Here is a 22802-nt window from a genome sequence, read left to right on the forward strand (position 1 = left end):
TGTGGGAGTTCACTGTTCTCAAATTGGGTATCTATCATATGTTTATTCTTCAAGCTCTGGAAAACAAAATATGCTGACAGTAACACACTGTGAAAGGGTGTGGAAGGTGCTCTTTAAATGGAGGTCCTTCATCTACAAAGTGTTATGACTTCAAGGATAAAAGTGAACTTTTATAAGGAATTCCAGCTTCTTATTACCAATGCAAAGATTCATGCTATGAGGTGTTGTGTTTTTAACGAAATACTCTTTAGTCTATGAGATAGAAACAAAGCAAATACTATCAACCTTACACTATATTTTGTAAACACTTAATCTTTAAGTCTGAAGATCTCAGTAGAATGTTGTTCTACTTTCACATTCACCCAAGATTCTCCTGATACTTGAGGGGACCGTAAGGGTTCCTTCACTTTTCTTAGCATTAAACTGAGATATCAGGTGATGAGTTTAATTTGATTCTCCTCAGGTTTCTGTCATGATTGAGGTGTGAAATTGTTTATGGCCCTTTCATTCACACCTGGCCAGCCAATCTTAAACTTTTATTAAGTACTTTGTTATTGTGAACACGCCAGCTCAAGAATGGAATTCTCTGGTTTTTTGTTGGTTTAGTGACTGACAAAACAACAAAAATAGCATCCTTCCGACCTTCTTCTGGTCTATCTCTGCCTATTCCTTTCCTTTACTTCTCTGTTTCCATTTCTAGGGATGGTTTCTCCATTAATATCCACAATAAATGCATCATCTTTTGCAGTTACCTTGATGAGACTTCCTCACATTCTATTTCCCATCAGAACATCATTCTATATTCCCATTTTTTTCCATCCCTGTCACATCTGTTCTGATAATGCTATCAACCACAGCCGTCCTTCTGACAATGTACTCCTTCTTCTTAAACCAAAGATTTCTCCACTGCTGTGATTTGCAGGGCCCTCAGCTGCGTCTGACCCATTTCGCATACTTCTTTCCTCACATTTACAGCTCCCTCCCAGAACAATGATAGGAGTCCTCTTGACTTCACTTTCTGTTCCACCAGCCTCTGCAATCCATGGTTTTTCATCTGCCTTTTCCATCACCTCAAGCAAGATTCGACCACCAAACACTGTAAGTATTCTGCTGAGAATGTTCCCATCACGATACCTCCACTGTAAACTCCCAACACTTCCTCACCCTCTATGGCATTTTCCCATGCAAACTCAAGAAGTGTAACACTTGCCTCTTAACTCGTCCAAAGCCGCAAGCACATCTTTCAGGGAAATATTGATTTACTTGTATTTATTTCAATCTGGACTCCAATATTTGTCACTGACAGTGCAGCCTAATTACAATAGCAAAACCAAATGCAGACTGCATGACTGATTTGCAGGACACCTAAACGCTGCATGCAGAAATGGATATGATCTTCCTACAACTTGCCATTTAAGTACGTCTCGCTGCCATTTTTGCCCCAAATCTTGTGTAGTCTTCTAGCAATGACCAATGAATGCTGGAGGAACAACCTCACTGTTTCCATCTAACGACTTTACAGCCTTCAGAACTCAAAGTGAGAACGTAAGCTACGACTGTCCTCCATTTTGATTAGAACCCCATAACCATCCCATTACCTCCCCAATGTCTTGTTTGCATACTTTTGTTGATCTATTTTCTGCTATTAATATCTATCTTTAATTTATATGTATGTTCGACAACTATTAATAAGACTCCCTTTCACGTTCATTCAGGGAACTTTTGTTCCTTCCCCATTTTTCTACCACAAAAAACCAACACTTTTCTGCTCCAAAGAGCATTTCGGACTTGAAATGTTTACTCTGTTTTTCTCACAGATGCTGCCCAGATCTTCTGAGCTTCTCCAGGGCTTTTTTGTTTTTATTTCAGATAACCAGCATTTGCAATACTCTCTTACTATTAATCAGAAAACAACATTGGCTTCAGATCAATTGCCTGAACAATAGTTTCAATCCAAAAATTTCATTTGCTCATCCAGAAGTTATACTTTCAAAGTGTTCGTGAAACAGGAAATTGTATGTTTTCCAAACTTGATGCGACTTTTTTTTGGCGTTTTGGCAGTTAAACTGTGTCGAATATTTTCTTCCGAAAGTAAGAACACTGTGCCCAATTTGTGTGCTCCAGCCATCATATTCACTTTGACATTTTGGTTGTGGAGCATTGTTATCACATTGTTGAGATGGATTCTGCCAGAGTAAACCCACCTTTGAAGCACTAACCAAATCGTGGACAATGTTTACAATAAGATAATGACATACAGTTGGAAGAGTTCCTCTGACTTTGTGCAAGTCACACACACACACACACACACACACACACACACACACACACACACACACACCTGTAGAAAGACCAGAGAAAGACAGAATCACAGACACAAGAGAGAGAAGCAATCAACCAGAACCCACATGCACATTTACACATATACATTTGTGGGGTGAATTTGTACTTGCAGAGTTACATTGTACTATGCTCAAAAACTGCATGAATCCATGTAAGACTCTGTTAGCTCATTTTTTAGATTAGAATCAGTCTAAACATTATGGCACAGACAACAGAACACAGGGGGTTAACACATTCAACATCCTATCTGGGCTGAGACCAATTGTTACAAGTAACTTTTAAAAAGAGTTTCGTGATTTACATATGAAAGAAGTGAAACTAGCATGGTCATTCTAACAGATAAGAGACTCAACAAACAAACAAGGTATTTTTCAATGTGTAATTTCAGTTACATCACACTGCAAACTTTTGTGATAAATTCTGTGTCTTACAATTGTGTCCTCCACAACCACTTGATGAAGGATCAGCACTCTGAAGGCTGGTGCTTCCAATTAAACCTGTTGGACTATAACCTGGTGTTGTGTGATTTTTAACTAGAACCAGATTATCATGCAAACAAAGGGCTCAAATCTCTGACTAACGTTGATTTTCAGGAGTCAAGACCATTTCTGAGTCCTGGAAGTCTGCAAGAATCTAAAGTGTGCACACACCAACATACGTTGCTTGGTGTTGGGGATGGTGGGGGTGAGACAGCCTCCTAATTCACCACTTAAAGTCATGCAGTTACATAGCACTGAAACAGGCCAAACTCATCCATACTCACCAGGTTTCCTAAATTGGGGGGGGGGGGCGCGCGACAAGATGGTTCAGTGGTTAGCACTGCTACCTCACAGTGTGAGGGAGCCAGGTTTGATTCCAACCTTGGGTGACTGTGTGGAGTTTGCACATTCTTGTCGTGTCTGCATGAATTTCCTCTGGGTGCTCCAGTTTTCCTCCCAGAGTCCAAAGATGTGCATGTTAGGTGAATTGGCCATGCTAAATTGTCCCATGCTGCTAGGTGCATTAGTCAGAGGGAAATTGGCCTAGGTGGGTTACTCTTCAGAGGGTCAGTTGTTGGGCTAAATGGCCTGTTTCCTCACTGTGGATTATCTAATCTAAACTAATCCTATTTGCTTGCAATTGGCCTTTAAACCTTTCCTATCCATATACCAGTCCAAATGTCTTTTGATGATGTAATTGTACATGCCTCTGACACTTCGTCTAGCAGTTAATTTCATACATGCACCACCGTCTGCGTGAAAGAGTTGTCCCTTTTAAATTTTTCCCTTCTCACTTTAAACCTATGTCCTCTACTTTTGGACTCCCCTCCACTGGGGAAAGGACCTTGACTATTTACCTTATCATGATTTTATAAACCTCTGTAAGTCACACATCAGCCTTGTATGCTCCAGGGAAAAAGGTCCCAGCCTGTCTTCTATGTTTGCCATCCAGTTAAGGATGAAGGGACTGTCAGCCCTGATAGTATGAATGGTTGGCACCTCCCAGGGGGAGGTGAGGATTAATCACGCAGGACGGGCAATGCTTCAAAATGGAAACAGGAATAAAACACGATGGTAAAAAAATCCAAAGCGAGCAACGCCACTGGAGTGCAGTGGAAGGAGCTCCAGAGGATTTATTGCAGCTGTAGGTGCATTCCTTCAGCCTCACAGAGGCACCAATTGGACTAGGAGCTACCAATAATCTGCTCGGCTGTGTACTCAGCATGCTCTGACTCCTGGAAAATCTCGGCCCCTTCTGAGTTGTCACTAAGTTGATCATCATTTGTTCGCCACTGCCGCCAATGTTCATTCACCTGCGGCAAGACTCCCAAGAGTTAAGATCAGACCAGGATACCACAGAATCTACTGCTCCTACAGAGCTTTCAGCTTGAAAGGGCAAGGGCACTCAATTTGATATGCCAGTGGAGTTACATTCTGGACAGGTAGGTCTATGGGCAACCTTACCATCCTCCTGCCAACTGTGGTCCTTAAATGACCAGTTAAGGGCTTCATTCCAGCACCAGTGGATTAATGCAGTTGTTGGTTGGTCTAGACAATGTGATGCAGCTGCAGTCCTGCTGATGGTTAGTCAACTCACAGTTTTCCTTGTGGGTAGGGATCCCCTCCATCAAGGGCAGTCAGTGTGTGCTTGATTGAGGGACTGGACTTTGGGCAGGGGGCCCTGCCCCTCATCTCCCTATAACCAGAAAACCTACCTCTATCTCTGAGCTTTATCCTATGTCCTTCACAACTCTACAACACTTCAAGGGTTCCCTCCCAGCAGTGGCTACGGTCTTCCCATGAGAGCTGTTGACGCCCAATTAGCTCTTGCTGAGGTGGAGGGTAGCCTCTGTCACTGGGGTCTTGGTGCTATTGGCAGGGGACTGCCTGATTGGCTTATAGTTGGCAAGCCTTCCATGGAAAAGGCAAAATGCCAGCTCTCCAGGTAGCTGATAAATCCCACGATGCCCCATTAGGTATCCACCCCTTACTTCCAATCTTGCTTCTGGTTCCATTCTTGAACCTCCACAGATCTGGGACGATCCCAAGAGAAAGCAGCAGCAAGCAAGATAAATAAGGAGAGACACAAAGATAGAGCTTTTAAAAGAAAGCAATATGAATCACTCTGAAGTGCTACATATACAATTGACTTCCTGATTGTCCAGCTATATCCGACCAACCTATGTAGCTATGTGACTAAAACTGCACCACAGGCTGCTCGGCACTTCATGTATATTTTATGCCCAGAAATAATAATTATCAGCATCAAATGTTCTCAAAAAATAGAATAAATATAAAATGCCTGTCCATCAGGTGTGAAGTTGCACACATTGTGTCCCCCATCCATTAAAACTTCTCTCATTCAGATCTGTTGATACATTTTCACACAAATCTATTCTTTTGAGATTCCCAACACTCTCCCAGCACCAATGCCCCTCAAAACATAAAGAATTTGTCTCCGGTTTAAAATGGAGGCTTAAAATATAATGATATAAAATTGGGGGAGGATGCAGCAGCAGGGCAAGGGTGGCCTAGCAGGCTGAGCAAATAGGTGGCAGGCTGCAGTTCAATTTTGAGCAATATTAAACAATGCATCTTGAAACCAAGAAGAAGGAATGGAAGTACAATTTAAGGACTCATATTTGAAGAGAACTGCAGGAATTGAGAAAGGCGTGGCGGAACAGATTGTGGGCCAGAGGTTCTGGGTTCAATTCCCATTCCTGGACTTATTAGCCATGGAACATGTATACATATCATTTGTTTTACCCAATGGCAGGCCATAAAAGTGAGAGAGTCCCCTGGTCAACTATCCTGCAGAAAGAATCAGTGAATCACTGCACAAACCTTGCGAAGCATAATCACGAGTAAATTAAATGGATGTCCTTGGTTACCTCTTTGGGCATGGTGCTTGAAGACAGAAAGGAACTGAGGCATCTTCATGTAAAGATACTGTGCTTTACATGACAGGCATAAAGTGGAATCTTTCAGCTTGAGATACAGAACACAAGAACAAGGAACTAACATTGGACATGCACAAAGTTTGAAGTTAAGCTGCAGCTGGAGTGTTATGTGTGCATAGTTTCAGGCACAGATCAAAACAATGACTTAAACCAATGGGAATCTTAGAATCAAAATGTTTTTCCACTGGAGATGAGAGGGTCAAACTTTAGTGAGTAGGAGAAGAACCAATTTGTTGATATTCTGTGGGTATGTTTCCATTGAAATTAATGAAGAATCCATATGTACTTTTTAACATAAAACCAAGCGAAAGACAGGGTGAAATAATGAAGGATATGGTGGTCACGCAGGAGCATGAATAGATTATAGTCTCATGTTGGGAAAAAATCAACTGTGCTTTTCTATGTCAAATATTTCGCAATTGTACTTTATTGAAAGAGTACATAAAGTTATTTGGCCAATCTGATCCATGCTAGTGGTTACACAAGGTTCCTCCCTTCCCTCTTCATCCAACCATATTAGTGTGTTCATTCCAAATAACATCAGATTGTCACCTTCCTGAAACAATTGGCATTGATGGATCATAGAAATCATATAATTCCTACAATATGGAAGCAGGCCATTCGGCCCATTGACTCCACACTGACCCTAGGTGTCTAAGGATTATGTCTCAATTGAGGGGTAATGAATTTGAGAAACACTACAATTACTTTGTGCGGTTATCCAGCAAATAGATGAAGCATACCAACAAAGGTGGTCAAAATTTCAATCTCTGCGTTGTGCTGAGTTAGTCTTTCTGAGCTAACAATACTTTATTTGGTCTCTGAACTCCTGTATTATATGTATGGAGTTTAAATGTCCCATTACAGATCTCTCTTTCTCTCTGGGTTTGGGAGTTATTGGAGTGGAACTGATCAAATAGCTAGAACAATTTTCTTCAAGACTAGTGTCCAAACTGTATTAACTCAATCATATATTTAAATATATCCAAAGAAAGAGTCAAAGACTCGAGTGGAGGGAAAGGAATTAAAACCAATGAAAGACGAACTAAATGTTGTAACAATATCACTTTGTTACTAGTACAATCCAACTCTCCTCTCTTCCATCAATTCTAAATTTTCCTTTCCACATCATCAGAATAAGCACAAACCAATTCCCTGGTGCTCATAACAAATAATGAAATATTTTATCTTCTTGGACAGAATTGCACCTGGTGAAATATGCCAGACAAAGGTTTGTAATTAAATTGATTGGAAATCAGTACATCAACAGTTCCATCATTGATATATGACAGGATAGCAATTACCACACTTTTCTTGGTAATAGGATCACTTTCCACTGTAAAGAATTCAATAACAGTTATTAATTGACTTAGTGATTAAAACATTTTTGCACCACAATGCAAATCAAATATGGTTATGAATATTGCGCACAATGAAATGTGATGCGCAACTCTGCTTATATTCAGTCTCAGACATAGACTGAAAGCAAGCAGCACTGTAGAAAAGGCACTGAGCTACCTTACTCAACATCAGAATTGCAAATTTATTTACTTCTACATGCAATCTAAAAGAAAGCAAAAATTCAAACAATTCTGAAATCTGTATTTAAAATAACTATTATGACTCTGTTACTGATCACTGCCTTTAATAATGCCAGCATGAGCTCCTTTTCCTTTTGTTGACTTTGCAAGGTTGATCAAATAGTTAGCAAAGTCTGAAAATGAATAACTTCTAACAGTCCGTTTATTAATGCTCAGACCAAGACATATACTTAATGACTTGCACCTTTAGTGCCAATCAGAAATTGCACCAGCTAATGGCCTGGAGAGGTATTTTCAGCAGAACGCCCCAGAACATTTCACTGGAGGATGGAATGACAGAATATCTGCGTCGAACAGAGAAAAATAGGGATAAAGATAATTTAAGAGCAAAACCATGGAAGGGAATTGTTGTTAGCTAAGGGAATCAATGGGAAATTAATCTCAGGTCAGTAAAAAGAGTCAAGGTACAGATCAGTCGTGATCTAATTAAATAGTGGATTGGTTTCAAGGAGCAGAGTGGTCTGGTTTTTACATAACAACCCACGGTACCCCGAAACTTCCCAGTGACCAAAGCAAGAACACCAAACCTGTCAGAATTCCTGGGAGTGTCATATTTGGAACCTGACATAAGCAAATTAAAAGTAAACATACTACTGGAAATATCATGATTTGGAGATGCTGGTGTTGGACTGGGGTGTACAAAGTTAAAAATCACACAACACCAGGTTATAGTCCAACAGGTTTAATTGGAAGCACACTAGCTTTCGGAGCGACGCTCCTTCATCAGGTGATAGTGTCACCTGATGAAGGAACGTCGCTCCGAAAGCTAGTGTGCTTGCACTTAAACCTGTTGGACTTTAACCTGGTGTTGTGTGATTTTTAACTTTGTACTGGAAATTCAACCAACTTACAAAAAACATTCTGAAACCGAAGAAGTAATAAAGAAACCTGGGAAGACAATGTGGACAACTGTCTTAAAAAAAGAATCATGTTACTTGTGTTCATCTTAAACTATCCAGCAATCCGAGCTTTGCGGTAACACTTTACAACAGTAAGGGCAAGATAAAAACTGAAACAACACAAAGACAGGTAAAATCAAAGGGATCATATATATTTGTAGATTCAGCAGCAGCCCCTAATTGTAGGTGGAAATCAATACTGGCACCGCAATTAGAGACAAAAAAGGTCTTATCCTGTACAAACTACACCATCTACTGGTTGAATTGAAGGCAAACAGAAATTTTAATTCCAATTAACTAGCAAGAAAAAAAAACATGGTCGACTGCATTGTTCCTTGGCATTCAGCCACATTTTGCAGTTCAAGATATTTTAATATTGCCAACATGCTACTAACTTCTGCAGAACAATTGAAAGCTTTTAAAAGAGGAAATTACTCAGCTTACTATAAAATTGCTGTGATGGTGTCAGGCACCAATAATTCATTTTGTTATTTGTTTGTTGGTACATATGACAGTTCCGTGGCATAAAGCATCAGAAGGCAGCAAAATTGCTTGCTGCAACAATGTCAGCATATAGCTACCAAACACGTCAGCAAACAAGATCACAGAGCTTGCTCTGGTGAAGTATGATGGCACATCCCTTGTGGGGCTGGAGAAGAAGCAGGTGAAAGTACAAGCCTTATTGAAATGTAACATGATTGTTCTTACAGAGTCTAAATTTCTGCATGGCATGGAATGCATTGGAACATAGCTGCTAAATTCCAGTTATTTTATCACACATTCACAGATGGCAACTTATCTCCTCCTCTTCTGAAATTTCTATTTCTTTGTAACATTATTTGACTGCCGTTGTCATTAAAATTCATGCTGTCTCAGATGAAAGCACAGCATCACAATTTGGGGGCGGGGGGGGGGCAGCATTTCCAATTCAATTCCTGGAATGGCTAACATCAATCTGTGCTATTAAATAAAAGTCTGTCAGGCAGGATAATGGCACTGAGCAACACATTTACTGTCGGGGTGAAATCAAATAATTACACTTGCAATTGCCCTAATTTTGCCAAGCACTCCCAAATTTCCTGTCTGTAGAATTATCGAGTCATTCAAGCTGCACAAGGAGACCATTCACCCTTCAATTCAGTGCTGGCTGGATGGAGCAATCCATTTACTCCCACATGCTCTCCTACAACCTCTTCCATCAGGTAGAAGATACAGAAGCTTGAACACATGCACCAACAGGTTCAAAAACAGCTTCTTCCCTGCCACTATTAGACAGATGAATGGACTCCTTAATTTCAACTTGTGTTGATCATGTTAATACTGATCTTGTTTGCACAGCTCTTTGTCTAACTTGCCTCACTTTGTCTAAGCACCCTCTGATTTGTATATCCTAGTTCACTATGATTTGCCTGTACTGCTTGCAAACAAAGCTTTTCACTGCACTCAGGTACACGTAACTACAATAAATCAAATCAAATATTCTCCCAACCAATCCCCGCTCTACTTCCTTCCAAGTTCCCACAAATTCCCTCTCTAATGGCATTGTGGGTCAATGCACAGCAGGTGGATTGCAGCAGTTCAAGAAGGCAGCTCATCACCACCTTGCCAAGGACAACTAGGGATAGGCAATAAATGCTGGGCCCAGCCAGTAACACCCACGTCCTATGAATAAATTAATTTACAAACATTTCCTTAGAAAATCATTAATCCTCTGATTATCCTTGTGGGTAGTGGGAGTATAAACATGGATGCAAACATCAGAATATTGATGTGAGTAATCAATGACTGAACTCTGAACTCACATTATGTTTGCCTCTGAAGTGTTTAAGTTGCATTTTAAGCCATTTAATGATCATTCATGCAGACTAGAGTTTTTTCTTCACTTCACACAATGAGCATGTTGGCAATTAGCAAAATCAAGATAAAAGGTTGAGGAACTTTAAACATGAATTACGTTCAGTGCAAAATGTATAGTGCAATCTTTAACATCAATTTAAGGAAACTGGATTTGTAATGAATGCTATGCCCTGCCATGAATCTCTACTTGCATGGCAATCAAAAAATGAATGTGTCAAATTTCCTTCAACTCAAGAAGGCTCTTTACATTAAGTACACAGAAAATGCTGGAGAAACTCAGCAGCTCTGACAGCATCTCTCTCGAGAGAAACAGAGTTATTGTTTCAAATCCTGTATGACACTTCTTCAGAATTGATTAAGTGTCCAAATTAAGTGTTTTTTTTAGGTAGAGGCACCACAAGATGAATTTTAAATGCTTTCAAGTATGGAAAAATAGCTAGTTTATTATAAAACTGCCGAGAGTACAGATGGAACTAATAAATGTTAGTTACTGACAAAATTTAGTTATTCTAAAATGCTGGGAGAACAATTTTTGAAAAATTAGCTCTTAGCTATGTAAAGCTGAAACTGCTTATAAATTTAAATTTTTCAATGAAGATCCTTTTTAATGTAAGGAAAGTAAAATAAGCAATTACATTCGATTAAACTGCTCAAATTTGTTGCTCAGTTTTAACTCAGTGAAAGCAAATGCATTTACACAGATGTAAGACATATGTTAGCACCTTTGCATTTAGTTGAGTAGAAACTTGAACTATAGCTTACTTTTTGGTTTACATTGCAATTTCAAGCACAATATGGCCCAGTTTGCAATTGCTACCAAAGCAGAAATGATGCATCAGGATGCTTCGGAACATGCAGTCCTGGAAGCTTTATATTTTAAATTTCAAATGTTTTAATCAATATATTAATTATTAATGTCATAAAAATGAATTCAGATGAATAAAAAATACAGTGCATCACTTAGTAAGGATATTAAAAACTCAAACGGTTATAAAATCAATTGATATTTCCACTGGACAAGTCAGACCCCAGTTGAAATCTGACTTAGAGTCATAGAGTCATAGAGATGTACAGCATGGAAACAGACCCTTCGGTCCAACCTGTCCACGCCGACCAGATATCCCAACCCAATCTAGTCCCACCTGCCAGCACCCGGCCCATATCCCTCCAAACCCTTCCTAATCATATACCCATCCAGATGCCTTTTAAATGCTGCAATTGTACCGGCCTCCACCACTTCCTCTGGCAGCTCATTCCATACACATACCACCCTCTGCATGAAAAACTTGCCCCTTAGGTCTCTTTTATATCTTTCCCCTCTCACCCTAAACCTATGCCCTCTAGTTCTGGACTCCCCCACCCCAGGGAAAAGACTTTGTCTATTTATCCTTTCCATGCCCCTCATAATTTTATAAACCTCCATAAGGTCACCCCTCAGCCTCTGACACTCCAGGGAAAACAGTCCCAGCCTATTCAACCTCTCTTTATAGCTCAAATCCTCCAACCCTGGCAACATCCTTGTAAATCTTTTCTGAACCCTTTCAAGTTTCACATTACCTTTTGGATAGGAAGGAGACCAGAATTGCACACAATATTCCAACAGTGGCCTAACCAATGTCCTGTCCAGCCGCAATATGACCTCCCAACTCCTGTACTCAATAGTCTAACCAATAATGGAAAGCATACCAAATGCCTTCTTCACTATCCTATCTACCGGTGACTCCACTTTCAAGGAGCTATGAACCCTGTACTCCAAGATCTCTTTGTTCAGCAACACTCCCTAGGACCTTAACATTAAGTGTATAAGTCCTGCTAAGATTTGCTTTCCCAAAATGCAGCACCTCGCATTTATCTGAATTAAACTCCATCTGCCACTTCTCAGCCCATTGGCCCATCTGGTCTTACACTGAAACATAATCACATAATTCTCTACATATGGTTTTAACAATAAAAGGAATCGTATTAAACAAAAGAAGTTAAGAAAAGAAAACAACAAAACCATTTACAGATAATACAGTTTGAGAGATATCAAACCACAAGGCAGAATAACATTCCATCCATCTGAATGCTATCACTTTACCATTCTCAAATATGAAAGAGAATTTCCTTCTCCATCCCACACATGAGCTTGACTTGATTGTTTCTTTCAATGTCCAATCTTGAGAAATTGGCAGCCTTTTCTTAATTAGGTCAAAAATCAAATGACACCAGGTTATAGTCCAACAGGTTTATTTAGAATTGCAAGCCTTCAGAGCTCAGCTTCTTCCTCAGGCATGGTATGATGGAGAGGTATAAGACACAATACTTATAAGCTTTTTGTTAACAACTTTGAAACTCGCTGCCCTTGTTGAATCCTTTAATCGGTTGGGAGGTAGACTGATGATTAAAATGCAAAATCCGGATTCTTTTTAAGTCTTTGTCCTGAGATAATTAAAGGTTTTATCAATGTACAGGTTAGACAATGTAGTTTAGATGTGAGATCCCACTTCAAATCTGTTTATGTTTTAAGCTGAGTTCAGGTTTTTAAATTTCTTTTGACTGAAAAGAATCTTAAATGAAATAATTTGTCTGTGTGTGTGGATGTGTTAGAGAGAGAGCGAGGGTGTGTGAGAGACAGACATTAGAAAATTCAATAAGGGCAGCTAGTTTTAAAGTTGCTAACTTCTTGCTTATAAATACTGTGTCTATCACCACCATGCCTGAGGAAGGAGCTGAGCTCTGAAAGCTTGCAATTTAAATAAACGCATTGGACTATAACATGCTATTGCTTGAGTTTTGACCTTGTCCACCCCAATCCAACTCTGGCATCTCCAAATCATAGCTTTCCTTAATTATTCATAAACTGACCCTCGAATTTCTCAGCTTCAAATAATTCATTTTGGTTTCTCACCAAATAGAGCTGGTCTGAAATTTTCAAAGTTAACTCTTAAACTGAGGTAATCAATTTCTTAATTGTTTCTTAACAATTCCTTCCCCTGGGAGAAACTGTTCTTACATCTAACCTCAGCCAGGTTTTCTGAAAACTGAAAAACAAATGCTTTCCAAACTGTGGAGTTTTCCCCAAGCACAAAACTTTATTCTAAACCAAAAGCAAGTTAATTCCTTTCAATATTGGCTCCTGACAGCCATGAAGCTCTCAAAATGCAAACATGTTCACATTGTCACTCTACAATAGCACTCAGTCACCTGCTTACTGGGTTAAAAATTATGGTTCCCCAAAAGACTGACAGGTTAATTATTAAACCCTCTTATACACGAAAACCAAAACGTACATGCCAGTCGTGAAAACTCTAAGCTCGAAAATCAGTGATAGTAATTTATAGAAAACACACACTTTACATCACATTCTTGTGATCTAACACCAGAAATATAACACTTTTTCCTGCTGCATCTAAAATTATGAACTTAATTTTACACTTAATTTGAGCCATCAAAATCGCTGGAAATTTGCATGTTACCTGGTTTGGTAATGAACCAAATTGAGTTGCAGTGCAGAAATTAGCCATTGTAAAAAGACAATTAAATTTGATTGCGAAGTCACTATGAGTATAACATACCTGAGCTGTAGTTTTCTCAATCACTTTATAATAGGTGTTTGCTTTAAATCTGATTACATTTGTCTCTGGCAACAACAGACAGGAACGTCCAGCCATTTGGGCCTTAGAGAAGCTTGCAACAAGGCAGCAGTGGTTTACTGGGTCATGCAAACCAAGAAACATCCAGTTAATCATTGCAGTGTGACCTAAGCTAAACAAGGCTCAGTAAAATAGATGCAGCAATTTGCGTCAGACAGACTAACAGATAAAGATCACTGTCTTTATCTCTGCTGAGTTATCTGCTTGTATATCAATCCCTGAGCTGTGATGCTCCTGTGGTCGAACTGTCTTTTGCTGCATCACCTCTGGAATCACTCAAGAAATACAGATGGTTGTATAATTAAACAGCATCAACAACAAAAATGACAACAAATCTAGGAACTTCCATTTATATATCTCCTCTAGCACAGTTTTTTTTAATATATTAGCTTACAAGATGTGGGCATTGCTGGCTCGGCCAACATTTATTGCCCATACTTCATTGCCCAGAGGGCAGTTAAGAGTCAACCACATTGCTGTGGGTCTGGAGTAACACAGACCAGACCAGACCAGGCAAGGATGGCAGATTTCCTTCCCTACAGGACATTAGTGAACCAGAAGGAATTTTATGACAATCAACAGTGCCATTAGACTAGTATTTTATTCCAGTTTTTTATTGTATTGAATTATTTGTATTGAAGGAAATTTTTTGAAATTTGAATTTTTAATTGAAATTTGAATTCAAATTTCACCATTTCTCATGGTGGGAATCAAATACCTGTATCCAGAATATTAACCTGGCCTTCTGGATTTACTAGTTCACTGCTATAGCCTCCCCCTCCATAAAAAAATTTAAAAATCACGAGGTGCTTTACAGGAGTATATAAGACAAAATATGACACCAAACCATCAGGTAGAGATATGCGGAAAGATTTAATAACAACCATGCAGTCAAACTGACACTTGAGTTTTCAGGTGACATGGAGAAAGTGGGAACTGCAGATCAGGGTCGGAAAGCGTGGTGCTGGAAAGGCACAGCAGGTCAGGCAGGATTCCTGATGAAGGGCTTATGTCCGAAACATCAATCTCCTGCTCCTCGGATGCTGCCTGATCTGCTATACTTTTCCAGCGCTTCACTTTTTGACTTTTCAGATGTCATGTCAGTTTTCTGAGATTTTCACAATTTACAACATGAGAGGGAGACTGTCAACTCACTCACCTCCACTTAGCTGGCCCGATGGTGAGCTTTCTTTTGAAATGGCAGAATAGGATCTTCATGTCTATGAAAGGGAAGAGCTCAAGTCTTGGGCACATTAGTGAACACATGTTAGGACTCATAATGTGACAATACTATTGAATGAAAGCATTAAAAAGACAGGATCATTGAAACTGAGGTGGTCAAGTTACCATTACATTAGGGAAGTGGGCCAAGTACCTATTGATAACCTGCAGCTTCCAAACACCACAAGGACGTTGGCCTTTTACTCTTCTGCCTGCTCCAGTTGGCATATTTATGGCAAATCCAGACATGGCTGTTGTCTGCAATTCAGGATTCCACTCTAGAGCCTGTTCTTACCTTCAGCAAGAGTCTAGTGTCATTAATTGACCACCACATTCACCTCAGCCCAACTGAGAGTTTTCACATTAAAGTAATATCACCTCACTGAGGCAAAGACCTGGAATTATTCCAGACACCGACTGCCTTTTCCTGCTTTGAAAAGTCCAGCTTCTTAGATCAGAGAACCGAATACTTAGACAAGGAGGTAAGCTTTAGGAGCATGTTAAAGTGAAGGAAGTGAAATAATGAGGTAGGGAGGTGTAGGGATGGAATTCCAGAGTTTGAGGCCAAGAAAACTGAACAATTAAAACAAGGAATGCTTCAGAGGCTAAAATTTGGTAAGTACAGGTATCTCAAGCCGAGAGGAGGTCTAGAGAAGGGTATAGGGATATGAGTAGGGCAAGGCTAAGAATTTTAAAATTAAGATGTTGCTTAATCATGAGCCAGTGTAAATTAGTGAACACAAGGCATCAACAAGACTTGGTGCAAAATAGGATACAGGCAGCAGAGCTTTTATGACCATAAGGGGAGAATATGGGAGATTATCCAGGAATGAATTGGAATAGTCAATAGTAGAAGTAACAACGATATGAATGAGGATTTCAAAAGCAGAAGAGATAAGGATGAAATATCAGGTGATGATACAGAGATGGACATAGCTATGAATATGTGATCAGAAACTAATCTCAGACTCAAATGTGACACAAAGTTTGCAATGGTTTAGCCTCAGAAAGCAGTTAGTTAGGTGAAAGGTTGGAGCCTGCAGTATAAGGAAATGAGTTTGGTGTGAGGACTAAATACCAGGGTGTCTACTTTTTCAATATTTAATAGGAAGAAATATCTGCTCATCCAGCACTGGATGTCAGATAAGCACCTCTGTTAATTCAGCAATGGTGGAGGAGTCAGGAGATATGATAGTGAGGTGGATATTTCAGAATACAAGTGAACAATTATGCTTTGTTCTGGGATGATGTTACTGACCAGCATGTAAATGAGAAATTGGACGAAGTCAATGATAGAACATTGTAAGGTTGTAGGAGCAGGAAGAAAAACGATTGTAAATGATACACTGACTATGATTAGGTAAATAAGATTGAAACAAAGTGAGAGTAGTCCCACTAAACTGGACATTAGTAGAGAGGCATTAGAAAATGGTAATTTGGTTCTATTGTGCCAAAGGCTACATCTATGAACATGTACCATAACCAGAGCTACTCCTTAAGGATAGAGTGCAAGCTTGGAAGGTCTTGGATTAGTCATGAGGTTACTGAAAGGTGTAGCACACTCAATAGATCAACTGTTTAATCTTGGTTCTATTTATTACATTTTTATGTTTCTAATGTAAGGAGGGAAGAAAATGTGGAAAAGATCTGAACCACTGCCCCATTTATTTCTCACATTCACTGGTGGTAATGATTCTCCTATTCCCATTTACATTCTTCCATTGGCACCTTCACTAGACCTCTCTTTGGATTATTACCTGCCCCATTACCTGGCCCTGTTTGCCGTTACCTTGTCTGGTTGATTGCAACCCTACCCCATTTAAGCCCTCACTTTGGTCAATTAAACAATCAGGTCCTTGTGCCTTTAATGGCCCTGATTTCCAAAGCAAATATCTTTACATGGAAATCAGACAAAGAGGACATCTTTAAAATCACTGTAAATGAGATATTTCCTTTGCATTCGAGTGGCTTTCTTAAATGGATCTTTTCAAAATGACATTGAACAGCAAAGGATTTTTTAAATTTAGTATTCAGATTTATAACTTGTTTTGCCTTGTACCATCATTCTTTTAGTCATTTACTCAGTATATGGCCATCCCAGCATGCTGAGTTCTAACTTCCAAAGGAAATCTTCTTAAGGAAGACATTCGAATGAAAAGAGAATGAAGGAAGCATTTGAAAGATTCCCTCAAAGAACAGAACATAAATGTCAACATATGGGAGGCCCTCTTTCAAAAGAAATTGACTTGGAGGAAACTCCTGTATTAAGGGTCACAATTTTTTAAGAATACCCCTCCACAAAAGGAAGTATGGAAAAGGAATTGGAGAAAGGAGTGCGAATGATCTCAAGGCAAGGATCATTTCCACCTCCCAGAAACATCCACCAAATGTGTGGTTGGAGATGTGGCTTAATCAGCCACACCAGGACCCAGAGAACACATCAGCAGTGAAACGGAGTTTCTTAGGGAGACAATCATACAAGTGATTTCCAATGACGAGTCATTTACTGGTCATTCATTCTGCCTTTCACATGATCATACACATGCCCTTCTTCTTTTTGCTCCACCCAGCTTAACCTGCTTCTGATGAAGCTTGAACATTTTTTAAGTAAAGATCAAACTCAATACTCCTCAATTCCTCTCTACCTGCTTCAAAATCACTGACTTTTTCCTGTTCTGATGCAAGGTCATCAGCCTGAAATTGGCATTACCTGAACTGTTGATTATTTCCAATACTTTCAGCTTTTATTTCAGTTTGTCTGGAGCTGTAGAATTTTTGTTCTGTACTAGATTACACTGTTTCAGGCCAAATTGCAGTGAGAAAAAAAAACAAAATGCAATTTTATGTGTGATATATACAGAATTTCTTTCTGAGGTATAACTGATATTGAAACGGCATTTTCTGTATAATGTTAAAATAACACCACTGTTTATAGTGCGCAATGTTCAAATGTGTACATATACAGAAAAAAATACAAATATTTGTTTCCTGCTTGCTTGTAAATTATGATTGACAGCTCATGGAGTTTTATAGAATCTGCTTAGAAGAACACTGCTTTACAACATTATTAAGCAGAGTACCCAAGCTCTGCTTTTGAACTCTTATATTTCAGGTCACCTCAGGAAGGAATGCATTGTTTCAGGCCAAATTTCAGCCAAGGTTAAAACAACTCAATGTGCAATTAAACCTTACCCTAGGAGGCTTGTTAAGATAGGATCCCTCAGGAAACAATTACAGAAAGTGATTTTGGATTTTCCAAATATAAAGTTTCACTATTTAGTGCAACAGTACAAACAACACATTATTTAGACAATTTGTGGTCTATCTACTGTTCACTGATAACCTTCAATTCCGTGTATTTCTCATCATTTCTTTTGATTACTCTCCCAACTGTGAGATGGTGTCAGTAATGTAAGGATCAGTGTCATTCTCTCCTTCACATGTGAGATAGCACGAGAGCACTGCAAATAAATGAGGTTATCACAATATCCACAACACATCTCATTGCCATGCTGTGTGGCCTCTGCTTTTTATTGGTGTCTTTATCTTTTCAAGGTAGCAGCTGAGACTGAGAGAAAATAATGCTAGGCCCTGCCAATGGTCATATTAGAAAGCAATAAAGAAAACAATATGGCACAGTAGCTCAGTGGTTAGCATTTGCCGCTTCACAGCACCAGGGATCCAGGTTTGATTCCAGCCTAGGGCAGCTGTCTGTGTGGAGTCTGCATGTTCTCTCCATGTCTGTGTGGGTTTCCTTCAGGTACTCCCATTTCCTCCCACAGTCCAAAGGGTTTGGTGAATTGGCTGTGCTAACTTGCCCATAGTGTGCAGGCTATGTGAGGGTTGCAGGATGGGGTCTGGGTGGGATGCTTTTCAGAAAGTCAGTGTGGACTTCATGGGCCAAAGGCCTGCTTCCACACTGTAGGGATTCTACAGAACAAATCTTTTTTTATTGTGGAAATGTAATACCTTTTGGGAGTTAATTTTGATATCTAGCCTCCTCAGGCTTGATTCCTCTTGAGGAGGATTGAGCTTGATCTTTATTTAAACATGTTCAAGTTCACATGACACTGCCATCACTCAGTATAGCTTAGTCAAGGAAACCAAATTTGTCTTGCTCATCAAAGCAATGTCGTTTTTTAGCTTGCAAACACCTCAGAATGATTTCAGGCCATTTCACTGCAATATTATTGGATTTCATTTTAGGCAGATTAACTTCACTTTTAAAACCAACCCCCACCGCACGTCATCAGCAACTCTCATCAAATGATGATGGTCAATCATTTTCTCTTCAGAGTGTAGATTAATAATGTCAACCTGCAAGAAAACAAGCAGGCATTAACCAGAAAAAGAGGGTGTTTTCAAAACGTGGTGACCTTCTTTACTAAAGAACAAAGAATAAAGAAAACTTACTGCTCAGGAATAGGCCCTTCAGACCTCCAAGCCTATGCCAATCCAATATCATCCAATTCCTAAGCATCCGTATCCCTCTGCTCTTCACCTACTCATGCATCTGTCCAGGCGCACCTTAAATGAATCCACCATGCCTGCCTCTACTATATTTGCTGACAACGCGTTGCAGATACCTAAGACTCTCTGTGTAAAGTATTTTCCGCATGTATCCCCCTTAAACTTTTCCCCTCTCACCTTGAAAGCAGGACCTATCATTATTGAATCCCTCACCCTAGGAAAAAGCTTCTCTCTATTCACTCTGTCTATACCCTTCATGATTTTGTAGACCTCAATCAGGATCACCCTCAATCTCCTTTTTTCTAATGAAAACAATCCTAACCTACTCAACCTCTCGTTGTAGCTAGCACCTTCTATCCCAGGCAACATCCTTGTAAACCTTCTCTGCACCCTCTCCAAAGCATCTACACCCTTTTGGTAATGTGGCGATCAGAATTGTATGCAGTATTCTAAATGAGACCGAACCAAAGTCTTGTACAATTTTAACATGACTTGCCAGCTCTTATACTCAATACCTTGTCCAATGAAGGCAAGCATATGCCCTCTTGACCACTCTATCCACCTGCATACCCACATTCAGAGTACAATGGATCTGAACTCCCAGATCTTTCTGCTCATCAAATTTTTCCCAAGGCTCTTCCATGTACAATATAGTTAGCTCTAGAATTAGACCTTCCAAAATGCATCACTTCACACATTTGCCCGATTGAACTCCATCTGCCACTTCTCCGCCAACTCTCCAGTCTATCTATATTCTCCTGTATTCTTTGACAGTCCCCTATGCTTTCTGCTATTCCATCAATCTTTGTGTCATCTGTAAACTGACTGATCAGACCACCAATGCTCTCTTCCAGATCATTTATGTATATCACAAACAACAGTGGCCCCAGCACTGATTCCTGTGGAACCTTTCTCTATTTTGAGAAACTCCCTTCAACTACTACTCTCTGTCTCTTGTTCCTCAGCCAGATCTTTATCCACTTAACTAGAACACCCTGCACACCATGTGACTTCATTTTCTCCATTAGTTTACCACAGAGTACCTTATCAAATGCCTTACTAAAGTCCGTCTATATGACATCTACAGCCCTTCCTTCATCTATCAACTTGGTCACTTCCTCAAAGAACTCTGTTAAGTTGGTAAGGCACGATCTCCCCTGCACAAAACCATGTTGCCTATCAATGATAAGCCCATTCTCTTCCAAATATAAATAGATCCTATCACTCAGTACCTTCTCCAACAACTTGCCCACCACTGATGTCAGGCTCACTGGTCTGCAGTTACTTGGAATATCCCTGCTGCACCTCTTGAACAGGGGGACAACATCAATAACTCTCCAGTCCTCCGGCACTTCACCTGTGTTTAAGGATGCTACAAAGATATCTGTCAGGGCTCCAACTATTTCCTCTCTTGCCTCCCTCAGCAACCTGGGATTGATCCCATCCGGTCCTGGGGATTTTTCCACCTTAATATGCTTAGCCTTACCCAATACATCCTCCCTCGTTACGTCAACGTGATCCAGAGTTAACAATCTTCTATCTCTAATCTCAACATCCATCATGTCCCTCTCCTCAGTGAAAACTGATGCAAAGTAATCATTGAGAATCTCACCCATTTTCTCAGGTTCGACACAACCTTTCTTCCTTATCCTTTAGTGGACCAACTCTTTCTCTAGTTACCATCTTGCCTCTTATATAAGAATAAAAGGCCTTGGGATTCTGCTCGCTAAAGTTATTTCATGACCCCTTTTAGCCTGCTTGACTCCTCATTTAAGATTGGTCCTACTCTCTCGATATTCCTCCAGGGCCCATTCTGTTCTTAGCTGCCTGGATCTTATGTATGCTTCCCTTTTCCTCTTGGCTAGTTGCACAATTTCTCCTGTCATCCACGGTTCACAAATCTTGCCTTTTCTATCCCTTTTCAATGGAGCATGCCTATCCTACCCGATCTTCAACCTATCTTCGAAAGCCTCCCACATATCAAAAGTGGACTTCCCTTAAATTGCTGCCCCCAATCCACATTTCCCAGTTCCTGCCAAATTTTGATATAATTGGTCTTGGCCCAGTTTAGTACTCTTGCCTTAGGACCGCTCTCATCTTTGTCCACGAGTATTCTAAAACTTACAGAATTATGGTCACTATTCCCAAAGAAATCCCCCACTGCAACTTTCACTGCCTGGCCTGGCTCATTCCCCAACACCAGTCCAATATGGCCCCTTCCCTAATAGGACTATTGACATACTGTTCTGGAAAACCTTCCTGGATGCTTCTTGCAAATTCTGCCCCATCCAGGCCTCTGACACTAGGTGTATCCCAGTTAATGTTGGGAAATTAAAATCTCCCATCACCACCACCTTATTTCCTCCACATCTTCCCATAACCTGTTTATCAATTTGTTCTTCTACCTCATGTTCACTGTTGGGAGGCCTGTAGTACAGCCCCAACAATGTAACTGCACTTTTTTATTTTTCAGATCTATCCATAATGCCTCACTGCTCAAGCCCTCCATCATGTCCTCCTTTAGCACAGTCGTGATATCATCCCTGACCAGCAATGTAACTCCTCCTCCACTTTTAATTCCCTTCCTCTCCTGACTGAAGTATCTATATCCTGGAACATTTAGTTGCCAATCATGCCCTTCCTAACCCCGCCCCCCCGCCGGTCTCCATCACCATGTCCAACTCCGCCCCCAAGCCGACCTCTGTCCCCGCCCCCAGGCCTAACCCCGCCCCCACATCCAGCTCCAGCCCCACACCAGATCCTAGCTCCCCGCCCTGCCGTGTGTTCACCATCCCTCCGGACCTGCCCCTCTCTGAGGATGAAAGATCAGTCCTCAGCAGAGGTCTCACCTTCGTTCCCACACGTTCTCGGGTCAATGAATTCAATACACGGAGTGACACCGAACAATTCTTCCGCCGCCTTCGCCTCCGTGCCTTCTTCTTCAATCAAGACTCTCGCCCACCCTCTGACGACCCCTTCTCCAACCTCCAACACACCCCGTCCACCTGGACACCCCGTGCTGGCCTCCTACCTGCCCTCGACCTCTTCATAGCAAACTGCCGCCGCGATATTAACCGCTACCTGAACTCCCACACTCCCCCCACCCACTCCAACCTCTCACCCTCGGAACGCGCAGCCCTCCACTCCCTCCGTTCCAACCCCAACCTCACCATCAAACCAGCTGACAAGGGAGGCGCAGTAGTAGTTTGGCGCACTGACCTTTACACCGCTGAGGCCAAACGCCAGCTCGCAGATACCTCCTCCTACCGTCCCCTTGACCATGACCCCACCCCCCACCACCAAACCATCATCTCCCAGACCGTCCATAACCTCATCA

At 40.6% G+C, this 22802-nt stretch overlaps 1 long non-coding RNA gene across 3 annotated transcripts in view; it reads right to left on the minus strand.

Moving 5' to 3' along the window:
• Positions 1 to 22802, minus strand: part of LOC148142254 (uncharacterized) — a 71516-nt gene that overhangs the window by 44990 nt on the left and 3724 nt on the right. For 2 of the 3 annotated variants that reach the window (XR_015752041.1, XR_015752040.1), the window contains exon 1: positions 13697 to 13812. The exons of the other annotated variant lie outside the window; for it this stretch is intronic. This is a non-coding gene — a long non-coding RNA (uncharacterized LOC148142254). Of the gene's footprint in view, positions 1 to 13696; positions 13813 to 22802 lie in introns of those variants that run through there. 3 annotated transcript variants of the gene reach the window in all.

This window comes from Chiloscyllium plagiosum, unplaced genomic scaffold, assembly GCF_037043375.1.
Source record: "Chiloscyllium plagiosum isolate Xiang-an unplaced genomic scaffold, Cpla_swu_hap1 HiC_scaffold_29, whole genome shotgun sequence".
Lineage (NCBI taxonomy): Eukaryota > Metazoa > Chordata > Chondrichthyes > Orectolobiformes > Hemiscylliidae > Chiloscyllium > Chiloscyllium plagiosum.